The 18892-nt window shown below is 35.9% G+C and overlaps 1 pseudogene; it reads right to left on the reverse strand.

Moving 5' to 3' along the window:
- Positions 1 to 18112: 18112 nt before the first annotated feature.
- Positions 18113 to 18446, reverse strand: LOC129010692 (alpha-ketoglutarate dehydrogenase component 4-like; annotated as a pseudogene).
- Positions 18447 to 18892: the final 446 nt, after the last annotated feature.

Below are 18892 nucleotides of genomic sequence, written 5' to 3' on the forward strand. Positions count from 1 at the left end.
TTTCCAAAGAGTTAAAACAGTTGCTGAAAGCCATAAGAAATGATGCAAAGTTACTACAGAATTACCATTTTTATCCCTCAGGGACAATTTCTTTCATGAATCTCATATTTGGTGTAACATCTCATAAGATTTTGGGAGAACCTCCTATCAAATAATTGTTATCTCTAGGAGACATAGGTTTTCAAATTGGCATCACGTATGTATCACAAAGGACCTAATCATTTAATTTTCCAGGTGTAACATTATTAAATAAAACAAGCAACCACAGAAACAAACAAAAGTCACTTTCCCCATGTATTTCTGTACTGGGTTGAATCGTGTCAAAATTCATATCCACCAGAATCTCAGAATGTGACCTCATATGGAAAAAAGGTCTTTACAGATGTAGGTTAGGTTAAAATGAGGTCATATTGGATTAGGGCAGGCCCTAAACCCAATGACCGGTGTGTTGATAAGAGAAGAAAGAGGAATAGGCAGACACAGAGACACAGACATGAGGGAAGAAGAAGGTCCTGTGAAGGAGGAGGCAGAGACTGTGTGGTTCAGCTACAAACTAAGGAACACCAGGACTGCCAGGAGGCCCCAGAAGCTAGGAGAAGGCAAGGAAGGAATCTTCCCTAGAACCTTCAGTGGGATGCTGGCCTTGCCAACATCTTGATTTCAGACATCTAGTCCCCGGGAACTGGGATGCAATAAATGTTGTTTTAAGCCATCTTCTTTGTGGTAATTTACTATGGCAGTTCTAGGAAACTAATACAGTTTCTCAAGTTCTTTCCATATCTTCTCCATTTCACAGTTGAATTATGTTAAAGGAATTGTGGAATTGCCTCCATTTGATGTTTCTTCTTTATCACATGACATTCACTCCTCAGCCACTGCGATCTGGGTTCTACCCTCATCACGTCACATTAATTCTTTGGCCAAGTTTACCAATAACCCCTCATAGCCGACTCCAGTGGATACCCCTTGGCCTTTGTATTATTTTATTCTCCATGACATTGGGCAGCCTTTACCACTTCCTCCCTGACCTCTGTGACTCTGCAGCCATAAAATTTTATTTCTGCCCTCATGTGCACTCCATCTTAGCAATTGTTCAAGATCCTCTTCTTGTATTGCACCTTCAGTATTGGGATTTGTCAGGATTCTTCCATGAATCTCTTCTCCCTCTGAGTACTCTGTCTGGATGGTTTCATTCACACACATTTATTTGCTAATGTTTTCTAAATCTGTCCTAAGACCAGCTCTTCCTCTGGAGCTTCAGAGTTCTCATCAACCTCACAAGTTAAGTTTGCGGGCTGGTGGGGGGACTTCACAAGTTAAATGCCTCACGGTCCCTCAAAATCAACCTGTTCAAAACTGGAATCAATATTTTCTCTCTCAGGCCTGCTCCTCTTTTCTTGTCTGTGCCCCAGACTGCAGCACCAGCTTCTTCCCAATTAGTAAGATCAGAAACTTGGGTGACATCTTTGCTTCTCTCTTCCGCTCATAACCTGAAATCTGTCTCTGTTTTCATCCTTGCACACAAATCTATACTCCAATCTGCCACTCTCTCTCCCCTCACTTTCTGCAAGAGTGTACTGTCCAGTAGCCTCCTCCCTCATGTTCTTTCTTCACACACCCAGGAGTGTTCTTTGAGAAATGTACATTTGCTTGTGTGACCCTTGGGCTTAAAATCTGCAATATCTTCCCAGACTTTGTAGGATAAAGTCCAGAGTGTTTGAAAAGGCTTAGTATGACATGCTCCTTTTTGTCAAGCCAAATGGAAAGCCTTTCCCTTGTCTTTCAAGTAGGCCATGTAGTCTCTGAACTTGGATGAGATGTCACTACTATGAAGCCTCAATAACTCTAACCCTCCTTCATCCCCTTTCATGGCACTCATCCCACTGTCTTCAGCTCTCTGCTTTCCCATTGGTCCCCTGAAGGGTGAGAAGCTTGTCCATCTTACTTAACCATGAATCTCTGGTGCTGGGTACAGTGCTGCAGTAGAGAGGCTCAATGAATTACTGAATCCCCATAAATGAGAAAACCAAGGCTCGTAATATTTAAGCCATTTGGCTAAGCAAATGCAGCCCAGGGTCAGATTTTTCTAGTGCTTTTTTCATTCTTATATATTTCCTTTTTTTGAAAAAAAACTTGCCTTATGTAAAATTAAAGCATAATTGTTGGAAAACGTCACTTCTACATAACCACACCCACAATTTAGACCAAATGATGAAACCAAGAGAGGCTTGGTTATAAATGATACAATTCATTACCAATTTGAAATGAGCTCTTTTTTCTAACCACTGCCTTATTTCCTTGGCTTTTCCATGGGTGAACACAACCACTTTTGACAGCTTTTAACTTTCTCCCACAGCTTATACTCAGCTGCTGGTTAGCCCACAGGTGTCAAATGCCACATTCTTCTCTTTACTCACTCTGAGCACGAGTGGTGCCCTCAAGATGCCTCCTGCTCATTTTTAGCTTAATCCACCCATTTGTAAGCTCTCTGTCCTCTGAACTCTCACTCACCTTGCCAGCCTCTGAGCTGCCTTTGAAGAGGAATGCGTGTCATGGTTCTGAATCTGCTCCAGCTGTTCCTAATTCTTTCATTCCCAGCCCACCCCTGTCTCAGAGTTGTGCTTGCCTCTCAAAAGAGAGGCTATGTTGGGGAGAAGGGGGGTGCTGGAGCCCCACTCTCTCAAGAAGACTTTCTTTCCCTTCCAGGCCTCAGAAAACTGCTGACCTAGTAGCTGATGCAAATTAGTTGTCTTTGTTTAGTGTTTTTTTGTCATTGTTTCCTCAAAAATAAAAATTATTCATATTCACTAAAGAAAAATTTGACAATAGAGAAAATTAGGAAAAACTCCATAGCACATAGAGTTTCATTAACCAATCACCACTGCCATTAAGATTTTGATATATTTCCTTTTAGTCCTTTTACTCATGTAAAACTTTAATTTGAACACTTATCCTATTACACATATAATTTATATCTTTTATTTTCACTTAACAATATTATAGTCTATTTTGCATAATACATCATTGAGTGGGCGGGTATACCAGAAAATAATTAATCTTCTTGGGTTACATTTTTACGTTTTTTCCATTGTAACTATGAAAAATAAAAGAATGAATCTGATTCATGTATAGGAAAACCAACCAACCAACCAACCAATAAGCCTGAGAAAAACTGTGCCTAGTACTTTGTCTCTGTTTAGAATGGTTCCCTTAAGATTTATATCCAGAAGTGAAATTACCAGTACAAGGGGATAACTGCTTCCTCAAATTGCTCTCCAAACATATACAAATTTATACGGCAACTGGCTAGGTATGAGAGTCTCTATTTCATCCATCCTTGACAGGCTGTGTTTATACATTTCTCTTTCTCCCTAATTTCACAGGTCAGTTATCAAATCATTTTCTTTGATTCCTAGAGAAGCTGAATATTTTCATAAATGGTAGTATGTTAATTGTATTTTCTTCTGTGAATTTCTTTTAATGTCCTTTGATCATTCATATATTTGATACTTTTTACTTCTTTTATCTGTTTTATAGCTCTTTATTTAATAAAGAATTTAACTCTCATATTCGCTGCAAATATGTTCTGCTTTGGGCATTTGTTTTCAATGTTTTACCCATAGATTTTAAATTTTTTTATGTAATTAAAACTATTTTTTATTTGTAATTATGTTTTAGCTTAAAATTATTTACTTCTCATTATCTATCTGCCCTTCCCTCATTACTCCCCTTAAACATTTAATAAGATGCACTTCCATGTTATCTTCTAAGATTTTATGCTTAATATTTTTCACATATAACTCTTTAACACATATGAGGCTTATGCTGGTATATGAAGTAAAGTGAGAATCTGTATTTTTTTCCCAAATTTTGTAATCAAATGAACCCAAACCATTCCTAGAACACTTTTTCTTATCCATTGATTTGTAATCTTTCATTAATCATATTTTCATTTCTCAAATATGTTGGGATTTATTGTTGGGCAATCTATTATGTTCCATTACCTATAGCCATTTTTGTACTGATAGTATTTAATGCATTTAAACTTTATAATATGTTTAAGACTTCTGATAAAGTTTGTACTTATTTTTACAGAGTTTTCATCAAGCTCCCTTCAATTTTGAACTAGATTAAATCTGTGTATTTATTGGGAGTGAGAGAGTTGCCATACTTAAAAATTTTGTCTTTCCTTCCAGAGCACAAAAAGTCTTCTGAGTTATATGTCTGTTAATATTATCCCTGAATTTTTACTATTTTTTTTGTGGATACTATTAATCTAGTTTCTTTTTCCATTATATGTTAAAACTTTATTTCAGTTGTATAAAAATACTATAAAGTTTATGTATTATTTTGAGTTGGCTCCTGGTTAAAAAAAAAAAAATCAGTTTTTTCTATTCTCTCATTCAACAACAATCAACACAGAAGACTCTCTGACCAAATGTGTGGGAGTTTTTCCCCACCACCAAGGGAAAACTCAGTTCTGCAGTGAACACCAGCTGGGTGTTCTCTCATTCAATTCCGACACTAACCACCTGGAGATAGCATCAGCTTCCATTGGTGAAGGGCTCAATCCCACAACATTGCCCTCCACTTCTAAAACCAGTCTCAGGCCCCAGGTTGTTTTACCTGTGCTTCTGACTGACCTGCTATAAATTGGGGTTCCCACAACCTTCTCCTTGGGTTTGATGAATTTACTAGAGTGAGGCTCACAGAACTCAGGGAAACATTTATGGTTACTGGTTGATTACAATAGGTATTAAAAAGGATACCGACGAAAGGATGAATAGAGTGAGGTATGGAAGTACCCTGAGTGCAAGAGCTTCTGTCCCCATGAAGTTGGGGTGCACCACCCTCCAGGAACCTCCACACGTCCTACTGTCAAGAGCTCCCTGAACCCATTCTTTTTGGGTTTCTATGGAAGCTTTATTACAGAGACATGATTGATTAAATCATTGGCCATTGGTGATCAATCCAACCTTCAGGTCCTCTTCCATCCTTGAAGGTTGGGGGTATGACTGAAAGTCCATCCCCCATCCTGAAGCTACTTAGGATCTGCCAACCTCCAGGCAACTCATTAGCATACAAAAAGACACATCACTTTAAGGATTCCAAATATTTCAGGAGTTGGATGCCAGGAGACTGGACAAAGACCAAATGTATATTTCATAATATCACAGCCCCACTTCACAAAATGAATTGTAAAAGTTGTTTCTAATGATTCCTTTTTCTGATATATGATCTTACCACATAATAATAATGTTGTCTCTCTATACCAATATTTTTTATTTTTTTGCATCTAATAGCATTTTTCAAAACTTTCATATTAAAAACAGTAGTAGTCAGCATTACTTTGTGATTGTAATAAAATGACTCTAGTCTGTTTTCATGTTGCTGATAAAGACATACCTGAGACCCGGCAATTTACAAAGGAAAGAGGTTTAATGGAGAACTCACAGTTCCACGTGGCTAGGGAAGCCTCACGATCATGGTAGAGGCAAGGAGGCGCAAGTCGCACCTTACATGGATGGTGGCAGGCAAAGAAAGAGGTTGTGCTGGCAAACTCCCGTTTTTAAAATCATCAGATATTGTGAGACTTATTCACTGTAAGAACAGCACAGGAAAGACTCGTCCCCTTAATTTAATCATCTCCATCTGGGTCCCTACCACAACACGTGGGAATTATGGGAGCTACAAGATGAGATTTGGGTGTGGACAGAGCCAAACTGTATTAATGGCTCTGAATGTTTGCTGCTAATATTTTATTGATTACTGGCTTGAAAATAAAATTGCTTCTTATTTGAGACTATATTAATCTTTTAATTTTTTAAAAGAGTTTTTGAATTATAGCTTTGGAGATATTTATTAAAATATTTTTTCTAAATGCCAAATCTTTTTCATAAATCTTTTAAAATGATCTTATTTAAGAAATTCAACCTACTCATATAAAGTAACATATCCTATACCCTGATTTTCAACCTCTTGAATGTCTAAAATAAATATTTCTTAGTCATGACAGATTACACTTTTAACATTATACTGAAAATTTTGTTAAGGATGTTTATTTCTCTATTAACAACTGCTATTGACTTATACTATTATTTGGTGTTTATTTTTGTTAGATTTAATTTCACAAAAATATTGGCTTGGTAAAATTAGGTGGGAATGATTTCATTCATCTGTGTTTCCACAAAATATTTATGTAGCATAGAATTTATATATTCTCTGGCAATTTTAGATAATTTTATCCTTAAAACCACCCAGCCATGGAGTCACGATGGTTTCTTTTTCTTTGTGAATTTTATTTCCTCAAAAATCAGACTGTTTTAAATTTTATTAAATAATATTTATAGAGATTATTTATTTGTTTAATATTTTAGTTGCTGTGTGCTTTAGCTTATTTATATTGACAAGTTTTATTTATTCGCTTTTTATTTATATTGCTTTTTCCTTATTTTCCTCATAGGCCCACTAATAATTTATTTGAAAAATATTTTATTTAGTTATTCCATGTGTACTTATTTCAATATAGTCATTTCTATTTTATACAGTAATTTATTTCTATCTGTTTTCCTTAGGATTCTTGATTCTAACAGCTTGAGTTAATGCTTATTTTATTTCTTTTTTATCTCTTTTGAGATAAAAGACTGCATTTATATTTTAATTCTTGTCTAAGTAGAGTACTATTTTATTTTTACTCCTTACTTGAATCAATGATTGTCTTTTCTGTAGTTGTGATTAACATTTTTGTTGTTATTGGTTTGAATTTTTATTTATAATTTCCACTATTTCTTGTATTGTGGTTAGAAACTACACTAGCTAGACTAATAAAAAAAAGAGAAAAGATCAAAATAAACACAATCAGAAATGACAAAGGGGAAATTACCACCAACCCCACAGAAATACAAAATAACCCTCAAAGACTATTATGAGCATCTCTATGGACACGCAAACTAGAAAACCTAGAAGAAATGGATACATTGGATAAACTCCTGGAAATATACAACCTCCCTAGATTGAACCAGGAAGAAATTGAAACCCTGAACAGACCAATAATGAGTTCCAAAATTGAATCAGTAATAAAAAACCTATCAACCAGAAAAAGTACTGGACCAGATAGATTTATAACCAAATTATACCAGATGTATAAAGAAGAGCTGGTGCCAATCCTACTGAAATTGTTCCAAAAAATTGAGGAAGCAGGACTCCTCCCTAACAGATTATATGAGGCCAGCATAATTCTGATACTAAAACCTGTCAGAGATACAACAAAGAAAGAAAACTGCAGGCTGAAATCCTTGATGAACATAGATGCAAAAATCCGCAACAAAATACCAGTAAACTGAATCCAGCAGTACATCAAAAAGCTAATCCACAATGATCGAGTAAGCTTTGTTCCTGGGATACAAGGTTGGTTCCACATATACAAATTAATAAATATGATGCATCACATAAACAGAAAAACAAACACCACATGATAATCTCAATAGAAGCAGAGAAAGTTTTCAATAAAATTAAACATCCCTTCATGTTAAAAACCCATACCAAACTATACATCAAATGAATATACTTCAAAATAGTAAGAGCCATCTATGACATACCCACAGCCAACATCATACTGAACGGGCAAGAGCTGGAAGCATTCCTTTTGAAAATTGGGACAAGACAAAGTTGCCCAATCTTACCACTGACATACAACATAGTTTTGCAAGTCCTAGCCAGAGAAATCAGGCAAGAGAAAAATAAAAGTCATCCAAATACGAAGAAAGGAAGTCAAACTGTTTCTTCAAAGATGATCATTCTATACCTAGAAAGCCCCATAGTCTTTGCCCAAAGGCTCTTAGATCTGATAAACAACTTCAGCTAAGTTTCAGAATACAAAATAAATGTACAAAAATCAGTAGCATTTACACCGATAACATCCAAGCTGAGAGCCAAATCAAGAACACAGTCCCATTCACAATAGCCACAAAAAGGATAAAATACCCAGGAATACAGCTAACCAGGGAGGTGAAAGATCTCTACAATGAGTTTACTAAACACTGCTGAAAGAAATTAGAATGACACAAACAAATGGAAAAACATTCCACGCTCATGGATAGAAAGAATCAATATCATTAAAATGGCCATATTACCAAAGCAATTTACAGATTCAATGCTTATTCCAATCCAATTACCAACATCATTATTCACAGAATCATAAAAAAAACTCTTCTAAAATTCATATGGAACCAAAAAGGAGCCCAATAGCTATGCAATCCTGAGCAAAAAGAACAAAGCTAGAGATGTCACTCTACTGGACTTCAACCTATACTATAATGCTACAGTAACCAAAACAGCATAATACTCGTACAAAAACAGACATATAGACCAATGGAACAGAATAGAAAACTCAGAAATAAAGCTGCACACCTACAACAATCTAATCTTAGACAAGGCCAACAGAAACAAGCAATGAGGAAAGGATCCCTTATTCAATAAATTGTGCTGGGATAACTGGCTGGCCATATGCAGAAGACTGAAACTAGACCCCTTCCTTTCACCATATTAAAAAAAAAACAACTTAAGATAAATTTAAGACTTAAATGTAAAACTTAAAACTGTAAAAACCCTAGAGGAAAACCTAGGAAATACTATTTTGAACATAGATCCTGGCAAAGACTTCATGATGAGGACTCTAAAAGCAATTGCAACAAAAGTAAATATTGAGAAGTGGGATCTAATTAAAATAAAGAACTTCTGCACAGCAAAAGAAACTATCAACAGAGTAAACAGACAACCTACAGAATGGAAGAATATATTTGCAGCTATGCAACCAACAAAGGTTTAATATCCAGAATTTATAAGAAACTTAACAGGCAAAAAAATCCCCATTAAAAAATGGGCAAAGAACATGAACAAACACTTCTCAAAAGATATATGCAACCCGCAAGTAAGTAAAAAAATTCTCAACTTCACTAATCATTAGAGAAATACAAACCAACACCACGATGAGATACCATCTCACATCCATCAGAATGGATATTATTAAAAAGTCAAAAAATAATAGATGCTGGTGAGGTTGCAGAGAAAAGGGAGCATTTTTTTGTTTGCTTTTGTTTTTTTGAGACAGGGTCTTTCTCAAAGAACTTAAAACAGAACTACCATTCAACCCATCAATCCCCTTATTGGCTATATATCCAAAGGAATATAAATCATTCTACCATAAAGACACATGCACATCTATGTTCATCACAGCACTATTCACAATAGCAAAGGCATGGAATTAACCTAGAAGTCCAACAATGGTGGACTGGATAAAGAAAATGTGGTACATATACAAAATGGAATACCACGCAGCCATAATAAACAGTGAAATCTTGTCCTTTGCAGCAACATGGATACAGCTGGAGGCCATTATTCTAAGTGAATTAATATAGGAATGGAAAACTAAGTGTAAGTTCTCACATATAAGTGGGAGCTAAACACTGAGCACAGATGGACCCTAAGAAGGGAACAGTAGACACTGGGGTCTACTTAAGAGTAGAGGGCAGGAGGAGGGTGAAGATCAAAAAACTACCTATCGGGTACTATGTGCATTACTTGGGTGACAAAATAACCTGTACACCTAACCCATGCGACATGCAATTTACCCATGTAACAACCTGCACCTGTACCACATGAACCTAAAACAAAAGTTGGAAGGAAAGAAAAAAAGAAAATATAGAGTACAAATTTCTTCCTTTTTGGAATTATTTTTTGATTGCTCAAAATATAAGCTTGATTGTAAATGTTAAAGCAATACTGAGGAAGATAGTATACTTTCTTTTTTCAATTTATAATGTTTGATACATATTTTATATTAATGTTGGAGTACATAAGTTTTAAAGATTTTCTATATCTTTATTAAATCATTTATGTCACCTCTTGTTCTATCATAAGCTGACTGAGATTGAGTCAAATGTTAAGCAATTCCATTTCATTAATTTTATATTGCCTTTGAAACTCTTTTTTGTGCATTTTGCCACTATAAAATGATCTTATTTATCCCATTTAATATTTTCCCCTGTAAATTCTATCTTGCCCAGTATTTCTCTAGCCATTCTTGCTCTTTTATATTAATATATAGTTTATACATCTTCTTATATTTATTTGCTAATCCTTTAACTTTCTATCTTTCAATTTTTATGTTTCTTCAATTTTTTATTTATCCTTTAATATATGGAATTTGTTTTATTGAATTTTACCTTTGATAATTTGCAAAGCAGACATCATTAGTTTTAAACGATTTCGGTATATTTTTGATTCTTAAAACTATGGCAATTGAATTTTGAGAATAAAAAAATTTTAGAATTCAGTTCAGATAAAGTTTAAGGTTAAACTTCATCATTCTCATCATTCTCAAATTCCAGAGTATCAGTCCCTTCTGAGGCTCCTCCTATCCCTCTGCCCACTACATTTTAGTTTCCTTTGTCAGTTCCTTTCTCTCTATAGAACCTTGAAGGGGTGTAGCTCCTAAGGGCGTGGTCCTGGGCCCTTTCTCTGTAGGAAGTGACAGATGAACTGAAACTGGAAGGGTAGTCAAGAGTGAGTCTAATAAAATGTTTGGCAATAATTTCATCCACTCCTGTGACATCAAATACCATCCATAGATGGTCATTTCTAAATTATCTCAAGAAGTCCAAGAGGATTTCCATACATCTCCTTTCCCCTTGCTCTACAAACACAGTTCATTGACAAACTCTATAGAGTCTTCTGCCATAATATAGCAGAATCACTTTTGGCCCTCTGCATGCACGGATTGATTCTTCTAGAACATTCTGTCACCCACCTCTTGCCAGGCTGACATCTACAGTTGTATCGTCGTCAGCGTGAGCATCGCTTCCTCCAAGCACACTCTGCTCTAGCACTCTATACTTCGTTCCATTACCGAATCGAATGAACCAGTTTTCTTATCTTTCTTCCTGGGTTAGAATGCAAGCTTCTAGAAAACAGGAACGATGTCCTATTTATCTTTACAAGTTCGGTGCCCAGCATACCAGTCACCCAGCTGGTACTCTATGAAAATAATTTGTTGAATGATTGAATAAATGGATAAAAGCAATTGAACAACTAAGATAATGCAAAGAGTAAAGCATTTTCCAGACATAAAGAATAAAGCAGTATGATGTATTTAGTGAACTCCAAATGGTTAAAAATTGCTAAAACGTGGAGTGTGCTGCTGTGTTAGGATGGGGAGAACAGTGGGAAATGAAGCTGGTGAGGTGAGGATGAAGTGGAGGGGCTGTACTCCATGCTAAAGTGTGTCATAAATGTGTTGACTTACTAATAGATTTTGAACAGAATGCTGCTTCTGTCTTAGATGGGGTGTCCTCTTATTTTTCAGTGAGAAACAGAACAGGCAATCTACTTTCAGTTTCTTTATTCCTATGTAAATCTATTTGCTCCCCTGAACTTGTGCTGCGGAATTTATTCATCTGTGTCATGTCAACGATTTTCTCTTTCTTTGTCACTAAGTAATTAGAAGGCTTAGGCTGTGCGGATGTCTCATGCTCTCTTACTGTCCATGAGATCACTAGTGAGATTGAGAAGCTTGCAACATATTTATCAGCCATTTTAAATTTTTTGTGTTGCTTTTTCTAAATCTGTTTAGTTTTTTAATTTCTATGCTTATTATTCATTATTGCTTATCCAGAGCTCTTTATATATTAAGAGGGAAAAATTAACTTTTCAAAATATTGTCTTAAAAGTGATTAAATTATTTCTACTGTTCAGAATCCCTGCTCAATTTGCAATTTTGCATGTAAATGTCTACTATCACCAAGAAAACTGTTCTAGGGACAGACAGCTTATTTGGGACAATGGCATTATATTTTGTTCTGGTAATACTAGGACTGTATTTTTCTTTTACTTTTTTTCTAAAAATGCCTGGGTATATGCAAATGTAATCAGAAGGGCTGAATAGTAAAACCATCAGCATAGTTCTCTTATTACTTGATTCTGCACACCATTATACTTTTTTTAAAGAAAAATATTGAGCTCTAAAATGAAACTTTAAGCTGTGGAATTCTTCCCAATAGCTTTGTTATTTAGAATAGCAATGCTTAGAAAATAACTTGCAATGAATAATCATAAAAATTGTATTCTAGTTTTTATACTGTTTCTACTTTTTTTAAAAATTGTCTCTTGCTGATGGCATACATCACTTATTAGAATGATAACCAAGAAAATAATCCCATAAAATGAACTAGTGAAATCAAGATAATGTAGAATACACTAGCGTTCTCTCTCATTCTTTTTTTAGGAATGTGTAATGAGCAGAAATAATGTGGACTGTGACTTGGGATCCTTTTATCTTTATATTTTTTTCAAAGAGGCAATCTTACCAACTGATTTACAGGACTCATTTTTCCCAAAGTGTTTAATTTTCTTGTACAGATATTAAATGTATGCCTATAAATTAAATATTTAAATAATGGTAGTAAAAAAAGTGCTGGGATTACAGGCCTAAGCCACTGCACCTAGCCAAGGAACATTTGATTTTTAAATGACTATACATATATATTTGACAATGACTATATATATACCCACACACACACATACACATATATGTACATATATGCATATATGTACATATATGTGTATCTATATAATTTTAGTGACTTTGAACTTGTAAAATCTCAATGTGAATAGGATAGAATAAGTCATGGAAAGCTGAAAGGTCAAGTTAAAAGAATCCAAAGGACAAAGATACGTGAACTCTAGGCTTCAGGTGCAAATTTGCATTAATTTTCCCTTAAAAGGGAACATTTGTACACTCTGCTGTCAATTTCCTATCTGTAAGCTTGGTTGGTATCTCACAGGTTGACTCCAGGTCAAATGTGTGAACGTCTAGAAAAATATTAGAGCCAGTCAAAAGTTAACTTTATGCTACCATTATTTAAATATTTAGTTTATAGGCATACATTTGAAATCTGTACAAAAAATTAAACACTTTGGGAAAAAATGAGTTCTATAAATCTAAGGCACAGCTGTTCCCCAATCATCCCATTTCTCAGGAAGGAATGAGATGTGGGATTTTTGTGCTATGGACTAGACCCAAAGTTTCCTTCTGGCTCTTTCTGGGAAGTCTCGGGTGGGGTATCACTTGAGCTTCTTTAGCAGGTTAGTTTTTCCTGTGTATCCTGCCTTCTTCCCAACCATACAAAGTCCTGTGAGTACAAGAAGAATATAACAAGCAATACATAGTTGCATAATTATATTCTATTTTATTTATTTATTTATTTATTTTTTCTTTATTATTATTATTATTATTATTATTATTATACTTTAGGTTTTATGGTACATGTGCGCAATGTGCAGATAAGTTACATATGTATACATGTGCCATGCTGGTGCGCTGCACCCACCAACTCGTCATCTAGCATTAGGTATATCTCTCAATGCTATCCCTCCCCCCTCCCCCCACCCCACAACAGTCCCCGAAGTGTGATGTTCCCCTTCCTGTGTCCATGTGTTCTCATTGTTCAATTCCCACCTATGAGTGAGAATATGTGGTGTTTGGTTTTTTGTTCTTGCGATAGTTTACTGAGAATGATGATTTCCAATTTCATCCATGTCCCTACAAAGGACATGAACTCATCATTTTTTATGGCCGCATAGTATTCCATGGTGTATATGTGCCACATTTTCTTAATCCAGTCTATCATTGTTGGACATTTGGGTTGGTTCCAAGTCTTTGCTATTGTGAATAATGCCGCAATAAACATACGTGTGCATGTGTCTTTATAGCAGCATGATTTATAGTCCTTTGGGTATATACCCAGTAATGGGATGGCTGGGTCGAATGGAATTTCTAGTTCTAGATCCCTGAGGAATTGCCACACTGACTTCCACAAGGGTTGAACTAGTTTACAGTCCCACCAACAGTGTAAAAGTGTTCCTATTTCTCCACATCCTCTCCAGCACCTGTTGTTTCCTGACTTTTTAATGATTGCCATTCTAACTGGTGTGAGATGGTATCTCATTGTGGTTTTGATTTGCATTTCTCTGATGGCCAGTGATGGTGAGCATTTTTTCATGTGTTTTTTGGCTGCATAAATGTCTTCTTTTTATATTCTATTTTAAAAATTTGTGCCCTTCTCGAAGGGAATGGAGAAATGACCAGGGACACATATGTTCTCTGTTAGGCTAAGAAAACACTCCTAGAACATGCTGACTGCCCGGCAAATTGCTCACTGGTGAAGCTAAATTCTCTGATATGTATAAAAATCTCCCTGGTTACTTAGTTGAAGGTGGGGTGTTTGGCAGGACTTTATCATAATTACAAATTAACTTTTGCAATTTGATAAGTGAGAAGATAAAAGAAGATAATTTCTCCCAGTCTTTACCATAGCCGAAGTCAAAATCTTAGGCCCAAGTTTTATCTTCTATAAATGTTAATGCAGACATAAGGAAAACAAACAAATAAACATAGCAATCACAACCTGAGATGCATTTTGCTTAAAATAAGAAACCCAAATGGCATAGGATGGGCAGTATTAGGTTTAGATATAGATGGTCAGATGGCAATAACTTCAATGTTTGTAATAAGAAAGAATTCAATGATCAATAATTAATTCGTATTCTACATTTTCAATGATAAAAGTGATTTTCTCTGTGTTTCACTCTGTTCTAAAATATTGTAATTATTTTCCTGGAAGCATATACAAAGCAAAATCTGTTTGAAAGAGAAATTTTCCAAGTAATATTTGATTTTTTTTTTTTTTTTGAGACACAGTCTCACTCTATCACCCAGGCTGGAGTGCAGTGGCGCAATCTCGGCTCACTGCAACCTCAGCCTCCTGTGTTCAAATGATTCTCGTGCCTCAGCCTGCTGAGTAGCTGGGACTACAGGCGTGCACCACCACACTTGGCTAATTTTTGTCCTTTTAGTAGAGACAGGGTTTCACCATATTGGCCAGGCTGGTCTTGAACTTCTGGGCTCAAGCGATCCACCTGCCTCAGTCTCCCAAAGTGTTGGGATTACAGGCGTGAGCCACTGCACCAGGCCAAGAAACATTTGATTTTGAAATAACAATTAAACCTATCAAATAAAATGATCATTAAGAAATGTTTATTGTTTGTTTTATAACTTAAGGATGAATGTATCAATTCGAGAAATAGATCCGCTGTAATGTGAGGCATGGCACTAAGCATCTTAGGGGATACAACAGTGAACACAAGGAATTTCTTACATTGTATTGCATTTGGCCATTACTGTGCACTGTAAGATTTGTTATTCATTTTGATCTTTTTAACCCCCCTGAGAGGTACACCTCTCAGGCATCATTAACATCATTCTTGGACACAGAGGAGGAAACAAGACCAGAGAGGATAATTGCCCTGCCCAAAGTCAAACAGCTAGTGTTGCTGGGGCTCCGGGGTCCAGGCTAGCTTATGTTCACTACCTAATGTCCACTACCCCTTCCATCTCTGGCCCTCAAGTGGTTTCACATCCAAACATGAAGATAGGTATGTTCGTAAAACCTATGCCACAGGGCACAGTGTCTTATGTGAATTTAGAATGTTGCTAAGAGTTTCTATGAGGACCCTGAGGAAAGAAAGATCACTTCAGGCCGAAATGGAGATCTTTAAGATGGGCCTTAAAGATGGTTTAAATGGCAAAGATTTAGCATTTTAGCCAGTGGAAATGGTGTGAAACAAGAGCATCAGTTTGTGAAAATTGTGGGGATAATTGATAAAAATGTTTGTACTGGATTTGTGAGAGAATAGGATGGCACTGAGTAATTCTTTTTACAAGCCTCAAATTTTAATTATTCAGCAGACATAAAAGTACTCAGTTAAAATGCTAGACAAGTTTCTAAATGCTCTTAATTTTTTACTGCATATATGTAAGGTGAGAAACATAGTGTTTTGATACGCATAGTGAAATAGCCACTGAGTATTTTTGAGATAGCTTCTTGTTCATGCAATGAGACTCAGCCTGCCGGGGTTCAAACCCCAGTTTTGCCATTTATAAATTGTTTACTCCTGGGTTTTACCTAACCCTCAGTTTCTCAACAATAAAATGAGTATAATAAGAATTACTACTTCAAAGAGTTGTGAGGATTTAAAAGAGTAAAGTGCACATGCCTGGAACATAGCACCTAAAACTAATTCTTATTAGTAATAGAAATCACATGATCAGAGGCGTGCTTTAGGAAGGTTGTGATGGTACAGACTGCAGACTGGAGGCTGGTGGGGATGCCTAAAAGAGGGGAGTCAAGTTGGAGTTCAAAGAGGTTTGGAGCCTTAGCAAGTAAGGGTCCAATTGAGGGGCTAACTTGGGGTACCAGCAGTTGGAATGTCAGGTGTCAGATATTTTAAAAACCTTTAACAGGTGAGAAAAAAAGTGTGAAACGTGAGTTTTTTAATTGTCCAAAAATTAAAGCTTGTCTCTTTTTTTTAATGGGCTAGCTTTAAAAAGTTTGATGACCAAATTTGTAATGGTTCGTTCCAGTCCAAAAATCCTATAAATACGCCAGATAATTCTAGCCTTCGCACCTGTTCAAACAGCAACAAAGATAAAATGAACCAGAGGAAAGACCAACCCCTTCCTTTCCTTAATGAGGCCTCATTGATTTTTGCAAACAAATGAAAGACAACAAATTGCCCCAAATGCCTCTTTTTTCAAAGCCAGCAGGCTACGTTACTGACCTGGGTGTTCCCAGAAGACTCAAGGCGGTAAGGCCCCACAGCTGGACCATAAAATGTTTTTGCAGCTCTTAAGATATTCCTTAAGTCCCTTTGTTCCCCCCGAGAGCTTTGGGAGTTTGGGAATATATCCCATTGGTCCCAAGACTAACTTTTTTATTTGTTTGCTTCACAGGTCAGTGACCAAAACCTCTAAAAATTCACAAAGAAGCTCATGAGGAGGTCAGAGGCTGCCCAAAAGGTATTTGGTCTCTGGCCCAGGAGCTCAGGACAGACCTAAGGTTTGAGTGAGATCTGGACTGGAGTAACTCTTAGCAACCTGTCATTACCTACAGGGCAATAAGTTGGCTCCCTTCCAGTGGCTTCTGTTTTGTATGTTCATCTCTGCCCAGAGCTCTGTCATCTAGTGTTGCACTGTTCAGTATGGGAACCATGAGCCAAAACTGACTGCTGAGTATCTGAAATGGGACTAACACTGAGATGTGCTGTAGATGTGAAATATACACCAGATTTCAAAGACTTAGTATGGAAAAAAAAGAAAAAAAATCTCATTAATATTTGTTATGTTGATTGCATTTTGAAATGATAATATTTTGGATATAGTAGGTTAAAATATTATTAAAATTAATTTTACTGTTTTCTTTTTACTTTTTTGCTTGTGGCCACTAAACAACTTCAAGTTACATGTAGCTCACATTGTATTTCTATTGGAAAGGCCATTTTAATAGAATTATGCCCTTAGTTTCCCAGATTCTCCCAATAAGTTCAAAGCATTCAGTAATGCAGGCACATTTTGTTGAACACCCTGTGATTGGACATATAACCCTGTTGTTCATAGGATCTGATTGTATCATTTCTATTTACATTTGTCCTACAATTTGCAATTGTCTTGCAAATCTAATGCTGGTGCAAGATGATTTCCATTTTATCTTAATAAAAGCTCAATTTAGGTATAGAATGAACAAATAAATGCAGATGGGGAAAAGGAAGGAAAGATGCACTGTGTTGGGAAATTTCTGCTCAAAACACCTCTTCAGAGTGTATATTATTTTCCTGTTTTTACAGAGAGGAATAATGGCTCAGAGAAGTTAAGTAAGTGTCTAAAAGTAATACAGCTCTTACCTATCAGAGAATTCAAAAGGCCTAACAAACTCCAAAGCAGAAACTCTTTCTCGAAATCTCAATGCTCCTCTGTTACTGACAAATTTGAGAAAATTAAATTGTAGCAATCAATTTTGGAGATAGGCCTTTTCTTTGTTTTTAATGTATACTTTAATAAGTATAAAGTATATAAACAAGTAAACCTGTGGAGAAGCTGACAAAAATACATAAATTAGGATTTACACTGCTCTAACGTAAAAAAATATAAATTTTCTATATTTTTTTGCAGAATATTTATTAATGTGGTTTAATGTACAATTTCTTGTTTGTCATTTGGAAGTCACTTATTATAAAGACAATTTTTTTGTCTTATGACAAACAGCAGTCCACATTGGATAAATTTGATTTCTTCTTGAGACATAAGTTTCTTCTGAGGTAGTGTTTTTATTATTTCTTCAGTGTCTGGCAGACCCTGATGTATAAGCAAAGCTGGTGATTTGCTTTTCTTAGAATCTGTGAAATTGAAGAGGAGTGAGGTAATAGTCCTGCTGATCTCAAAGCTTCTGATGTATTGGGCTTAGAATGGTCTCTCTGTCAGGGAACCTTATTAATGGAGTATGTGACTTAAGTACCTGAACCATCCTGCTGGTAGTTGCCATTTTGCTACTCATCATGACACCTGAGAAGCTTGAGATACTTCTATTAATCACAAATGTCCATATTTAAGATTTATGCTTGTAATGGTGTTTATTTGTCAGATTATATTAACATTGATTAAAGTATATAGAATGAACTTTATTCATGAGAGCTTTTATTTATAGAGACCGTAATAGATTTTATTCTAGGAGATTGATACATATTCCATGCACCCTCTTCTTTCTCTTCTGGTTGTGTGACCTTAAACAGACATTCCTGCAACGTGGAGTTAAAGATACTTATCTCATAGGGCTATTGGCCTAACAGAAGGCTGCATGGGAGAAAGTGCTTTGCAAAACATAAGCGTGTCAGAGTTCTTCCCACACCCTCCTCCCACCCCTAGAATGGGCATAAGATAATGATTTCACTTTGTTCTGCCATACATTTATACTATATTTCCAGGCATTTGGAACCACATTTCCTC

Source organism: Pongo pygmaeus, chromosome 10, assembly GCF_028885625.2.
Source record: "Pongo pygmaeus isolate AG05252 chromosome 10, NHGRI_mPonPyg2-v2.0_pri, whole genome shotgun sequence".
Lineage (NCBI taxonomy): Eukaryota > Metazoa > Chordata > Mammalia > Primates > Hominidae > Pongo > Pongo pygmaeus.